General features: G+C 37.5%; 1 protein-coding gene across 1 annotated transcript in view; it reads left to right on the top strand.

Annotated features, from left to right (window-relative positions):
• Positions 1-14,839, top strand: part of CHRM2 (cholinergic receptor muscarinic 2) — a 197,361-nt gene that overhangs the window by 175,605 nt on the left and 6,917 nt on the right. The gene's annotated exons all lie outside the window — the stretch shown is intronic.

The raw sequence follows: 14,839 nt of genomic DNA, 5'->3' as shown, positions 1-14,839 counted from the left end.
CAAACCAATCCAATATCTTTACCAAGAAAACCCCAAACTAGGGTCACAAAGAGTTGAACATGACTGAAACAACTAAACAATAACATGGACCTTGCACTGCAATATGTACTAGAAAAACAAAGAAGATGTGAAAAGAATCTCTGCCTTCTAGAAGATCAAAATGATTTATTAATGATAAACAAGGCTCTTCTTAGTGTGTGAGTCAACTCTCCAAGTTGACTTTTTGTTGACTAGATTACCTTATTGTTCTTGGAGCATAAAGCAAAAACGTTTAGTTCTTTCACTCCTTTCAACCTTTTCAGGGAAAAGCCAGAATAAAATGAACTGGGGTAGTGAAAGATGGCACAACTATTTTGGGGTGGTAGGACAGGCAGAATTTGTAAATGGCACTTTTTTATAACATAAAGAAGGGAAAAAAAGCTTTCACTGGCAAAGTTATCTGTATGAGATTAAAATGCTCTAAGATATTACCTACAGCCAAGATTTAAGTTTTCCTACATTCTGTCTGATTCCATATATTTGGCACTTTGTCATGGATAGTCTTATCCTTCAGATATACCCACAGTTAAGTATCCATAGATGCACACCAATAAATGTAGCATGTGATAGAAATTTTACCAGTCTTAAAGTCACAGAGTACTATTGACTTAGAGCTTGTAGGGTACTTATTCAATAGTGTATCACCTTGAGCAAGTCACTTAATCTATCTGATCCTCAGTTTCCCCATCTGTTAAACAGAGATGTATATACTATGCCTAGTAAAAATTACCAGCTTTCATATAAGGCACTTTAAATGTATTATCTCATTTGATCCTTACAACAACCCCATGAGGAAAGTGCTACACATGTAATGTTGTCATGATTGTTGTTTGGACTGGACCAGTGGTTGAATTGGCTTAGAGGCATTCCAGAAGGGAACTTCCTGTACCTTCAAAGATGAACACCTGCTCTAAAATCACCAAGACAGCTCCCCCACTCCGGGGAAATCTTCCAAAATCATAGTGAACCTCAATTCTAGTGCACATTTTAATCAGGTTACTTTATTCAAAGCCCTAAATGATCAAATCTGAGGCCGTTAAACTATCAGCAAGCCAACTTTGTGGGGGAAGAGAGAGAAAAAATTAAAACAAAAAGCATACTCAACAAATCCACCACATCACGTCATTAAAGAAACATAGAGTGATTCAAGCCCACCTTGAAATATTAAACATAATTTATAAAAACAGCCTGAATATTTTAAAACAACTCCAATTGCTAAAGATTATTTTTATTTTCCCCTTCACTCCTTGTCTTCCTGTAAAAACTATGTATTTGCCCTGTTAATTTTTGGAAGTCTATTGATATTTAGATAGTGGGCTTCCCTCTTAAGCTCACTATTTGGTCAAAGAAATTTTACTTCACTCAAAGTCCTACTCTGATATTTTGCTTTAGCATGAAAAGTCCTACAGATGTAATATGGGAGCAAAGCTCTTAAAAGTCCTGTCAAGCTAAGAAGCCTTCCAATGCAGGCCCAACGTTAGCCTGTGTCACTCATTGTGCACTGTGGTAGAAGTTCAGAAGGACTCATTACTAGGACCTTGACTACCAGATGATGACATTTCATCCTTCCTTCCCTCTTTCCTTCTATCCTTCCTTCCTCCTCCTCTTCCTCTTCCTGTTGTTCTTGTTCTGTTTCTTGTTCTTGTTCTCCTGGTTCTTGTTCATGTTCTTGTTTTCTTCTTGTTCTTTTTCTCCTTTTTCTTGTTCTCCTTCTTCTCCTCTTCTTCTTCTCCTCCTTCTTCTTCTTCTTCTTCTTCTTCTTCTTCTTCTTCTTCTTCTTCTTCTTCTTCTTCTTCTTCTTCTTCTTCTTCTTCTCCTTCTCCTTCTTCTCCTTCTCCTTCTTCTCCTTCTCCTTCTCCTCCTTCTTCTCCTCTTCTCCTTCTCTCCTTCTCCTCATTCTCCTTCTCCTTCTCCTTCTCCTTCTCCTTCTCTCCTTCTCCTTCTCCTCCTTCTCCTTCTCCTTCTCCTTCTCCTTCTCCTTCTCCTTCTCCTTCTCCTTCTCCTTCTCCTTCTCCTTCTCCTTCTCCTTCTCCTTCTTCTTCTTCTTCTTCTTCTTCTTCTCTTCTTCTTCTTCTTCTTCTTCTTCTTCTTCTTCTTCTCCTTCTCCTTCTTCTCCTTCTCCTTCTTCTCCTTCTCCTTCTCCTCCTTCTTCTCCTTCTCCTTCTCCTTCTCCTTCTCCTTCTCCTTCTCCTTCTCCTTCTCCTTCTCCTTCTCCTTCTCCTTCTACTTCTTCTTCTTCTTCTTCTTCTTCTTCTTCTTCTTCTTCTTCTTCTTCTTCTTCTTCTTCTTCTTCTTCTTCTTCTTCTTCTTCTTCCCCAACTTCTTCTTCTTCTTCTTCTTCTTCTTCCCCAACTTGCTTATTTAATAGACTGTGGAAATTACAAAGAGCAAAATCCAGCTTGACACTAAGAAACCATCGTAGACAATTATAGCTGTCCTGGAGTGGAATGAGCTGTCTCAGAAAGCTCTCAGTTTCCCCTCCTTAGAAGTTTTCAAGTGTGCTAGATTGTTACGTACAGTGCATGTATTAGAATTCCTCTCAGGTATGGCTTGGCCTAAATATCTGCTGAAGTTCCTTCCATATTTCCAATTCAGCGATTCTGTAAAAATTTTGCAAATATCTCAAAGAATTTTCTTAAAACTTTAAAATGCTCTAAGGACCAAACGTTATGAGTCCTCCTTTAATGCAATGGAACCTCTCTGCTGACCTCCAATTTTGCATTTTCAATTGACTTTTGGGGATCCTGAGCTAGTTGTCCACTAGATGTCTTAAACTTAACATGTCCGAAATGGAACTCCTTCTCTTTTCTCTTAAGCCCCCTCCCCCACTCCTAACTTCCATATTAGTGTTAAAGGCAACGCCATCCTCCTAGACCCCTAGGCCTGTCACCTCTTCCACTCATTAAACTTAAGTAGCTTCCTATTGCCTCCAGAGCCAAATAAAAATCCTCAGTTTGGTATTCAAATCCCTTTATAACCTAGCACCCTCCTACCTTCAAGAAGTCTTACAGCTTGCTCCCACAGACATATTCTTTGAGCCAGTTACATTGGTCTAATGGTTATTCCACAAATAAGACACTTCATCTCTCCACTCTAGGTATTTTCTTTGGCCATGTTCCCATGTCTTCTCATCTCTGGAAACTGGATCCCTGGCTTCCTTTAAGTTCCAACTAAAATCCTCACTTCTATGGAATGCCTTTCCTAACCCCTCTTAGTTTCAGTGCCTTCCACTTCTTAATTGTTTCCTATTTATGCAGTACAACTTGTTTGTGTATATTTGTTTGTTTGTTGTGTCCCCCATTAGACTGTAAGCTCTTTGAGAGCAAAGATAGTCTTTGGCCTCTTTTTATATCCCCTGCACTTAGCACAGTGCCTGGCACAGAGTAGGCACTTAAAATAGCTGTTGACTGATTTTGTTGTTATTCCTGTTCTTGTTCAGTTGTGTCCAACTCTCTGTGACCCCATGTGGGGTTTTCTGGGCAAAGACACTGGAGTCATTCGCCATTTCCTTTTCCATTGTTGATTGATCCATTCATCGAATGATTGATACCAATGAAAAGTAGGTGGACGCCTTATTTCCTTTAACCTGCATATGTCGTGTTAGTAATATATACCAGAACTGGAAGTTAGAGGGCAGAATGATGGTGAAGCAGCTAAAGGAGAGAGTAGTGAAGATGAGGCTACTGGATCAATTGCTATTGCCTTACTCCTACCCCCCCCACTTTGAATAGAAAAGTCTTCCCAAAGGATGGGGTATTTGAGCTCCGTTTTGAAGAAAAAGACAGAGAGATAGGTAACCTGGCAGATATGGAGAGTGGGAGGTTGTTCCTGTGTGGACGAGAAGTGTTATTTTCGACAGACTGTAAGGAAAGTGTGTTTGTATGTGTACATTTTTACATATTAACACATATGTGTTTACATGTTAATAAAGGCTAGGAAAATCGTTGTGTTTCTCACATTATCAGAACTGATGAGAGCCCTTTGCTTTTCTCATTTGTACTTATTTTGAAATCAGGTCGAAGGATGCTGCTTCGGCCACTTCTGCCTCTGTCTTCCACATCATTTCTGCCCCGTCATCAGGCCCATGTTCTGTGTCTCTCTTTATTCTTTACCATTTTCTACACAATACACTGTTCAGACAGTCTACAATATTATGCTGTGGTTCCCTGTGTGAGAAATCTTTGCTAATCTTCCTATTTTTTCACTTCCTTCAAAAACTGATTTAAAATTAAGTATTCTGATGGAACTCTCTCATCCTCTTTTTCTTCTTCTCTTTTTCTCTTTCTTTTCTTTCTTTTTTTCTTTGTCTTCTTTCCTTCTTTTTCTTTCCCTCTCTCTTTCCCTCTTTCTTTCCTTCTCTCTTTCCTTCCTTCTTTCTTTCCTTCCCTCTTTCCTTCCTTCCTTCCTTCTTTCTTTCTTTCTTTCTTTCTTTCTTTCTTTCTTTCTTTCTTTCTTTCTTTCTTTCTCTTCTTCTCTCTTTCTTTCTTCTCCATATCTTGTCCAGATGGGAGTGTAGTGGCCAGTCAGCAATCTAACTTCACTGGTGATCTGCAAAAAAGCTCTAACAAGCTTTTTATCTAACCTGGTCAGACTCAACACTCTTAAGGATCCTTAGGCAGGCCACCAAGCAGTGCCCCACCCCCACCTCCCTGGGATCTACCATATTGGTGCCAGATTTAGTGAAGATTTTGGACCTATAACTGCTCTGTACTCAGTGCTCCAGGGATCCACCAGCTTCAGCCCCAACTATTAGCAGGGATTGTGCATGTGTGCTACCACATCTGGCACTAATTTTCAACCTTATGCTTCCCTACCTTTAGACTTCCAGAGAGAAACGGTAGTATTACATGGAAAGTATCCTATATTAAGAGACAAAAAAGACCCAGCACTGAAACATATGAGCTTCAAGCTGAGCTCAGGGCTGTGTGTGGCTTTGGTAGAAGTGCTCACCTTGATGAATTCACAGATTATGGAAATATTTAGTCTTCTTAGCTAGATTAAAAGCTCTTTGTGAGTCAGAAATGTACCTTCTATTTCCTTTTCATTTCCTCTTCTTCTCTCACTACTCTCTTGTTTAGCAGCACTTAGTACAGAGTTCAATACACAGTAAATGCTATTAATTCAACGCTTAGGTGGGCACCTTGGAAGCAGAAATGATTCCCTACAATTATAGCAGGGCCAATGAAAAGGTCAAAACTCACTAACACCTCAGCTGCAGGTACTAGATTTAGGAATTTAGGGGCAAGCTAGAGCAAGTTCTAAACTCCCCCTTCAAACTGAGGCATACTAATGCCCATTTACCAGAGCTATGACTTGTACCTTGGCAAGATCAGTTGACTGATTAGTTAGGAGTGGTAAAGGAATTCATGAATGGATGGTTCAGTCTTAGTGCACCCATGCCAGAAGCAGGTAGCCTATACTCCAAAGAGTCAGGCTGTGCCTCTAAATGATAGTTGATGGTTATCAAATTCCTAACCCCTAGAAGGTGGGGTGCTGGGAAGGCAGGTCCTAGGAGAAAGAGGACACACTGAGGGGATGGCAAACTAGAGTTGAGTGAATGAGTAACGTAGGAAGACTATGAGGCAAAGGGACAGTAGACTAGAGGAGTGCTGTGGTGAGGAAGCCTACCTCTGCTAATATTGTCACCCAAGGGGAGAGGTCCAATCAGCTGACCCTACTTGTGACTCTGTTCTTTCCCCTCTGGTGAATTTGGTCACGATCTCAAGAAGGAAAAGAATACCAAAAAAGTCAGAATTTGTTTAAAATCCCCAAAGAAGCAACAGCTGGGTTCATAATGCTCATAGTTTGTAATCAAAGTACCTTCAGCTATCAGAGCTAGACTATCTCTTTGGCCCCAGTCAGGAACTCTTTGTCCAGGCCTTTATGTCATAAAATGAGTCAAAACATAATTAGTGATTTGTAGCATCCGTGCTAATGTAAGCAAGTAGTGTTATTAAGATAATAATAATATCTTTTTTATATGAAACCTTTCTTCTGAGGATACCAGAGGCCTTTTGTAGATATTCATTTATCTTTATAATCTCCCTATGAAGTACTTAAACAGTGATTAATAATGTTCCTGTTAGAGAAACAGGAACAAGGAATTAGTGTATGTCTCTCTGTGTGTGTATGTGTGTATGTGTGTGTGTGTGAGAGAGAGAGAAATAGAAAGAGAGAGAGAGAGAGAGAGAGAGAGAGAGAGAGAGAGAGAGAGAGAGAGGAGTGGGAGGTAGATTTAGTCCCTCCTTGTCCCCATCCAGCAACAGTAATGACCAGGTGACATCAGACTCTTGAATTAGGAATAATCTCTGAGCCATTGAAATATAAGCACTGATAATGTTTTTAGGCAAATGGAAATCCTGAAATTGATGTATAGACAGATTAGAATATTAGATCTATTAGAGAAACATAAAATAGATTATATAATAAGTAGTCAATATTTTCTCTTCCTAGAAAGCTTTCATCTCAATACCAGGTTGAAAGTCAATCCATTTCATTTTGATTCTCACTTGCTACAAACACCAAGGCTTAATTATTTCATCTGGTTCTTTAAAAAAAGTTTGGTTAGAAAGTTATTAAGCATCATCAACAACAAATAATCCATTAAGCTTAAAAAATAAGAGGCCAACTGCTACATGACACCTCTATTCCCCTACTTCCACCAAACACTAAAAAAAAGAATCACATTAATTCTAAAAGAATAAACAAGCAAAGATAATATTTTCATTCTACATCCCCTTCTAGTACTGTCTGAAGTTCCATCATTTTTTTTCTTTCTCCATATTTCATTTTATTTTCTATATTTTTATAATCAATGAGTATGCATTTCTTGTTCTCATTTCTTTTTGCCTCAATTCATAGAAATCCTTCTATATTTCCTTATATGCTTCCTATTTATCATTTTTACAGCACCATCATATTTGATTACATTACTATATCATAATTTATTGTTTTTTTTTTCCAATGGCTGGGCAGATAGGTTGTTTCTAAATTTGTTATTAAAATAGAGTGACTATATTTTACCAGAGACAGAACTTTCTCCCTTTTCATAATTTTTGGAGGATGAAACCCTATCAATAAAATCACTATCTCATCCATCCTTCAAGAGCTAAAGAGATTTCAATCATATTCTGCCTCTGCTGCTACTATTTTGAATTTCTACCAAAAGATCCCATTCTTCCTTTCAGGTGCTTTGCTATTTTCTTCAATCATTAGTTCTCATCACCTCAGTAGAATATAAGCATCGTACAGGCAGGGCTTTTTGCATTTAGTTTTTCTTTGTCTCTCCAGTGTCTGACACATTGTAAATGTTTAATAATGCATTATCATTTAATTGAACTGCATCCTTATACTTTCATGTCTTGTGAAAAATACACAGGGGTAAGTTACTGAAAACCAGTTATTCTCACTATGAAAGTTTATCTAACCTCACTATTAATCTATGCAGAACATCCTCTGTTTACGAGAAATTAGAAATAGGAAGCAGAAATCCTATGGAAGTTGAATATCATTCCTTCCTAGGAACAAAATCTGTAATTTATGTAGCAATTCTAGGTAAGTAGTAGTGCATATTGATTGTATGACCCCATGAATATGCTCTTACTTTGTCATGGATCCTGAAACAGATCAAATAAAACACACATCACCACAATTAATTATTTTTCCTGTAAAGCAACATGTTATATGAAAATTGTTATAAAAAAACCTATAAACCAAAAGATTTAATGACTATCAAAGTCTATAGGATGAGCATTCTTTATCTGATTTTTTTCCATTGCAGATAGTCAGGTTGAACTCTTAGGTACTAAAAATGGCCAAACAGGAATGAGTGTTATATGAATGTCAATAGAAATAGTTCAAGTTGACCTCATCTCTAAGCTGGTTCCATGGCCTCACAGATGCTTTAGACATTTAGAAATGAATATTTTGCCCTTAGCGTGTTTTTCCTTTTGGGGTTTTCTTCCCTTTTCTGTTTCTTCCCTTCATCCGAGTACCCCATCACTCTTAAGACACCCTCTCTGGCTCCCATCTCCTCCCCACAAATGCACCACTGAATTTGTTTCTTGTTAGCCCCTTCCTATCGGTGTTGCTGTTAGTGTTGTTCAGTCATTTCAGATGTGTCAGACTCTCCCTGACACCAATTTGGGTGTTTTGGGTTTTTTGTTTGTTTGGTTTTTGCCAGAGATACTAGAGTGCTTTGCCATTTCCTACTCCAGCTCATCTTACATTTGAGGAACTGAAGCAAACAACATTAAGTGACTGGCCCAGAGTCACACAACTAGTAGGTGTCTGAAGCTGGATTGGAACTCATGAAGATGAGTCTTCCTGACTCCAGGCCCAGTACTCTATCCACATTGCCACCTAGCTGCCCTGTCTTTTTTCTAAGCCTTTTTGAATGAAAATGCTAAATTCAAGAAGTTAAGCTAATATTCTTAAATACATTAAAGAGCTGCTGCCAGATAATATGCGAATTTTAATCAGTGTTTCCTTTAGACAATGTTTGCAAGTATCCAAAGGGGACTTCTCTTTCCAATCAAATCTGCATCTAGGCCTTCACTGAACAGTTCTGAGGAGGGAGGAGTAATTCTAAGTAGCTATTTCCCAAGATCAGTTCTGGAAAAGGTAAATTACTACTACTACAACAACAAAGTTGAGAATAGCTGCTTCAAGACTCACGATCAAAGCCATTTTATATACGAGCATGAAATCAACCCAGTGAGACGCTGGTCTGCTGATTCCTTTTATGGAATGATTGTGCCTCTGAAGTGTCACAGATTTTCATCCTCAGAAACACATTCTCTCTCTGTAACTTCCTCTGAAGATCACATTGTATATGCTTTTTCCTCTGTGAATCACACAAACGATTTTGGTCAAAAGCAATAAATTTTGACCTAGAGACAATGTCCTTTCCTTTGTTGTCTAACCTAGGGGAAATGATGCTCTACATCAGAATTTCAGGCTCGATGGGAAAGGAACTGAGTCGTGAACAGTTGGTTGGGAGATATTTGAGGTGAGGAAGCTACTTACAGTTAAAGCAGTGCCAGTGTAAAAGGGACCACAAGAATAGCATTATATCGGACCTTTAAATTATATTCTAGTTAGATGGAAAGCAATGTAGGAAGATCAATAGAGTGGAATGAACAAAGCCTTGGATTCCACTCCTGCTCCTTTTCCTAACATAATTATGTGACCTTTGCCAAGACATTTTATTCCCCAGGATTCCATGTAACCATTTACGAAATAGAGTTAATAATACATTTTCCCCATATACCTCACAGGGCTTTTGTGAGGATAAAATGAGATCAAGTAGGTAAGAGCTTATTTTTTCAGTAAAGCTTCACATAAATATGAGATACGGAGTAGTTGGCATGGTATATTGGGAAAGGAAAAAGCACTGGGATGGGAGCCAAGAGAACAAAGCTCTCATCTTAACTACTGCTATATGCTAGCTGATGCGCCTAAGTGGCACGGTGGATACAGCACTGGGCTTGGAGTTAGGAAGACCTAGGTTCAAATGCAGTCTCAGACACTTACAAGTTGTGTGACTCAGGGCAAGTCACAAACTCTGTTTGCCTCAGTTTCCTCAACTATAAAATAGGGATAATGACAGCACCTACCTCTCAGGGTTGTTAAGAGTATGAAATGAGATAATATTTGTAAAGTACTCAGCACAGTTCTTGGAACATAGTGTTAGGCTTTTATAAATGTTTATTCTCTTCTTCCCAAGCTGTTTGGCCTCGGCATGATGTTTAGCCTCCACGGGCATTAGTTCCTTTAGGTACAGAACTAGGAAGTCAGGGTCTATGGTTTATATTAAAGAGGGAAGAAATCTTGGAATGGTAACTGGAGCTGGCTCCAAAGTATATTTAGTCATAGGAAGAAAACATGGGGGCTCTTAATTCAGTTATTTATGGATTAAAATATTACCATGATTATTCCAATCAATTTAACAGTGTAATGCACTGTGCTTAGTATTGAGGAAACAGGCAAAAAAGAAGTAGCCCCTGCCCCCAGGAATTTTGGGGTGGGATGAGGGAATGCAACAGGTGCACAGAGAAGGAAATATAGTCAAAGTAATCTCAAAAGAGAAAACTAATCTCTAGACCAATATATCTTATTCTTTTTTGGTTTCACGGACCCTTTGGGTAGTATGGATGTACTTCCTCTCAGAACAATGTTTAAATAAATAGAATATATAAGATTATGAAGGAAACCAAAGGTTAGTAACAATCAAGATGTATTTATTTCATCCAAGTTCATAGATCCTTGAAATTGATCCATATACCCTCTGTGGATGTTAGGCTAGGAACTGTTGCTCTAAAGGGATCGTGGAAGGCTTTGTGGAAAAGATATCCATCCAACTTGTGCTTCTAAGGAAGTCAAAAATTATAAGAGGCAGAGGTGAAGAGGGAAGGCTTTCCAGACACAAGGGACTCTTTTGCAAAGGCATACAGATGTTTTGCCATGTACAAGAAACAGCTGGAAATGGAGAGATAAACAAAGATGATGATGTATACTAGAGGTCAGATACTAGAGAAAGAGGTGGAGTTACATAACAGAAAGTTATGCTGGTAAAAATTCTCAAAAGGCACTTTGATTCATTGTCCACATTTAATATACATGCAAAGTAGAACAGAGTTGCCACACAGCTTGGGAAAGAATTCACTGTATCCTGAAGTTATAGAATGTTTGAGCCAGAACAAATTCTAGAAACCATTTTGTCTAAGATATTCATTTTATAGGTAATGAAACCAAGATCCAGATAGGTCAAGGTACTTGCCAGCAACCACACTATCATATTAGGTTACGATGGAATATACTGGCAGAGCAAAGCAGAGACCTATATTCAGTGCTTCCTCTACATTCAGGAAGAGTAGGAATTAGCCTACATTCAAGCAGGAAAAAAGTATATTATGAAAACAATTTTGATTTCTATAATATTTTAATGGTTACTGGTTATTTAAGCCCCATTATTCAAGCTACCACTTGGGCCCTGGAAGATGTGATTCCAGGGTATGTAACAGGTTTGTTTAATGTGGAAATTCAACACCTCCTGGGCTAAAGATTAGGATCAAGATACTCTAACTACCCCCTGTTGCTTACCTATCTTATAGTCTCAGTGGAGGAAAGATTCCCATGAAAGGATCTCTTCTTGTAATAGTGGTTGATTAATTTTTAAAGCATCTCTCAATACTGAATTAGATGCTCTTGTAATGAGTCTGTGTAGACTTTTATCTGACTTACATTCCTAAGTTAAGATTCCTAAGTGGAGGGATAGTCATCTTCCTCTTTGTTCAGGACAGCCAGATGAACATATAGATCGGTAGGTAGGAAGGTGGGCAGGAAGGTAGGTAGGTAGGTAGATAGATAGATAGATAGATAGATAGATAGATAGATAGATAGATAGATAGATGGATAGGTAGACAGGTAGATACATAGACAGACAGGCAGGCAGACAGATAGACAGAGATAGAGATACAGACATAAATGGAATTCATTCACTGTAAGATAGCTAGGACAAGGGCCTGGGAAACTTTTGCATGAAGAAATGAGACTGAAAAGCCCCAAATTTGCTTTAGCAGAGTGGAGATTGCAAAACTATTTAAAGACAGAGCTGAAGATGTGCTGATTAGCCTGAGCAATAACATTGCCCTAAAGTGGTGTTAAGAAACCTGAAGAGAAGTGAAGGAATACTGGAACAGTGGGAAAGGATAGAGAACAGTAAAAGAAGACAGAGTTTCAGAAGATGACAGCCACGGCGATTGGTCATTCGAGTTACTGGTTTTGCAAAGCATTGAATTCTATATAGATGAATATCTAATATATCTATACATGAATCTATATCTATCTATCTATCTATCTATCTATCTATCATACAGCTTTCCTGGCTCCCTTTTAGCCCCAACTAAAACCCCATTTTCTAGAGGAAGCCCTTCCCAACTCCTCTAAATTATTCCCTATTTATGCTATCTATAGTTTATATATATTTGTTTCTTTGTTGTCTCCTCCATTCAAATGTAAGTGCCTTAAGAGCACTTTTTGCCTCTTTTGTATCCCCAGTGCCTACCATAGTAGCTGGCCCATAGTAGGTGCTTATAAATATCTGTTAATTAAACAGACATATACATATACATATACACATACATATAAAGATAACAACAGAGTGCTAAAGATAGCTACATGAAGGTTATCAATGAATAAGATATTTATAGAGAGAAAGATATGATGGAATATAGAAGCTGATTGTAGAACAAAATGTACATGTACATAAGAGGAAATGAAAAATAGTTGTTTTTTTTAAGACAGGATACAAGGGGACAAAAACAAATTTGCTACCCATTATTCCAGTGAAAGATTTATTGATGACCTTTGGACCTGGTATGGATACCAATAAACCTAGCCCTGTCCAAAATGTGTAACTTAAGTCTTAACTCCTAAGAGTTTCCAAAGTGTAAAGTATGCTTACCATACTTACAGAGAATTTTCTCACAAATAGTCTTCTAAAATAAGTAATACAAATAAGTAATAGATATTTTATCTATATTTTTAACAAAGGAAACTGATTCAGAAACTTATAGTCACTGACCCATGATCACACACATAGCTAATTACTAAGTATTGGAGTCAGGATTCAGAACCAGGACTCCCTCCACTATATCAGGCTTCCTCTTTATTATTTCCTGACCCAAAATACATTTTTCTTGTTGGCCTGGCTCAATGTCTAACAACCCACCTTTGTGGGCATTATTTTTTATTATAACACTTTCTTCATACGGTCCTTGTTAAAATGGACTAATTTGCTGAAAAGCAGACTAAATAACCTCTGAGTTTCTTTTCAAATGTGATATTACATAATTCCACCAATGGAATACCTGATAAGAACAATTCTTTGATCAGATTATCCAGCCATCACCTATTTAAAAAAACATAGCTGATGGAATAGGACAAGGGGTGATTGGGGAGATAGGGATGCAGCCAGCACATTGACTACTACCAGAAGGGGGTAAGCACAATTCAGATACCTTGAGTAATTTCAACAAACATAGTAGGAGAAAATGGGCAAGGGAGAGGGGAAATTAAGAGTTGGTGTAGCATAATCAAAAAGTCTTATACTTAGAGAGAGAGGTTGAAATCCTGGCTGTATTCATTATGAGCTATAGGGGGATGAAGCAAATCATATAAACTCTCTTAGTCTTAGTTTCTTTATACATACATTGAGATGTATTTATACATAATGTATACATATGTATACAATAATACTTGTATTCTCTGACTCACAAAGTTGTAAAGAAATATGAACTAGTATTATGGTAAAGACTATATAAAAGTTACCAAAGACAAACTCTGCCAATATTAAAATTCTGCCTACAGTAGTAGCTCCACCCCAAATCCTAAATTAATACTAAAATTAGTAATAATAAAAGTTAATGATATGGGCCAATTTCTTATTCATTAACTGAGAACACAAAATGCCAAATGGATAAAGACATATATGTATATAAAATAATAGGATAATTGATCTTTAAGAGTTTGCCTGCTCCAGTTTGTCTTCAGATTAATTGATCTCATTAATAAAGTTGCCATCATTCTCTTATTCACCGAATTGCAAGCCATAGGTCACATAGGAAGTGATAACTTTTACTAATGCATAATAGGATAGAGGGGGGTTTCAGAAAGGAAAGAAGACATTTTTTTATCCCCAAGGGAAGAGGAAGAGTCCATAAATACCAGAATGTACATTGCTAATATTTCACATGAAGACAAAAAAAATCATAACATTTAGGTATTAGTATTGTTTCTAAAAGAAATTTTTTATCATTTTCCACACAGCAGTAATGTTGCTAAGCATGTATTTTTATATAACAATCCAGTGGAAATAAAACCAACTGATTATGTAAATGATTACATAAAACTACTACATGTTTTCTTGACATAGTTCCTGAAAGAAGAATCACTCCTAGTTTCCTCTCGTTATATCTCATTATTAGCCAGTTTCCCAACCCTGGCATACGCTCACTTTTAGACTAATTAAAATCCTTCAAAAGAAACAGGGACACATCATGGGGAAGGAAAGAAAACATTTCAAGTCAAAAGATGTGGGATCTGGTCCTGGCCGTGTGTTTTACTAAGTGTGTGACTTTGCTCAAGTTAATTAAGTTTTCTGAGCCTCAATTTCCAAACTTACCCATAAAAGGGATAAGAATAGCAGCTTTTTTCTACCTTCCAAGGTAACTTTGAGGATCAAATGTGGTAATTGATGTAAAAGAGCTTTGAACATTGTAAAGCATACTAACTGTGTTCTTCTTTGCGCCTCCGACTCCTCATCTGTTAAATGAGATGTTTGGACTGGATAATCTCCAAGGCCCCTCTAGCATTAGAATTCTATGATTCTAAGTTTAATTACAGTTTATGCATTAATCCCCAAAGAAAATTTCCAAAAACAAAACCTTTTAGATTAAAGGTAACCATGTGATTCAGTCAAAGAAAGTTTATGGTGATTAAATTTCAATGGCTCAGCAGGGCATCCCGTCCATGGATCATCTTTTAAGCACATTTCACTATGGATGACAATTTTCAGATGAAAGCCAATTAAAACTGAGTTATTATTACAACAGAATGCCGAGAACTATCTAGAAGAAAGGTGTTATGGACCTATTCAAGCAAAGTTAAAATTAATGCTAAGAATGCTACAATTATACTGCCTCATTTTTTATTACTGTCATCATGTTCCTTTTTTCACTCTGAAAATCTCAAGATATTTAGGAAACTTTTCTCCTAGTGTTTGTTCCATTGATTTTCT

This window comes from Trichosurus vulpecula, chromosome 5, assembly GCF_011100635.1.
Source record: "Trichosurus vulpecula isolate mTriVul1 chromosome 5, mTriVul1.pri, whole genome shotgun sequence".
NCBI classification, from domain to species: Eukaryota; Metazoa; Chordata; class Mammalia; order Diprotodontia; family Phalangeridae; genus Trichosurus; species Trichosurus vulpecula.
This window is presented reverse-complemented; position numbering and strand designations above follow the sequence as displayed.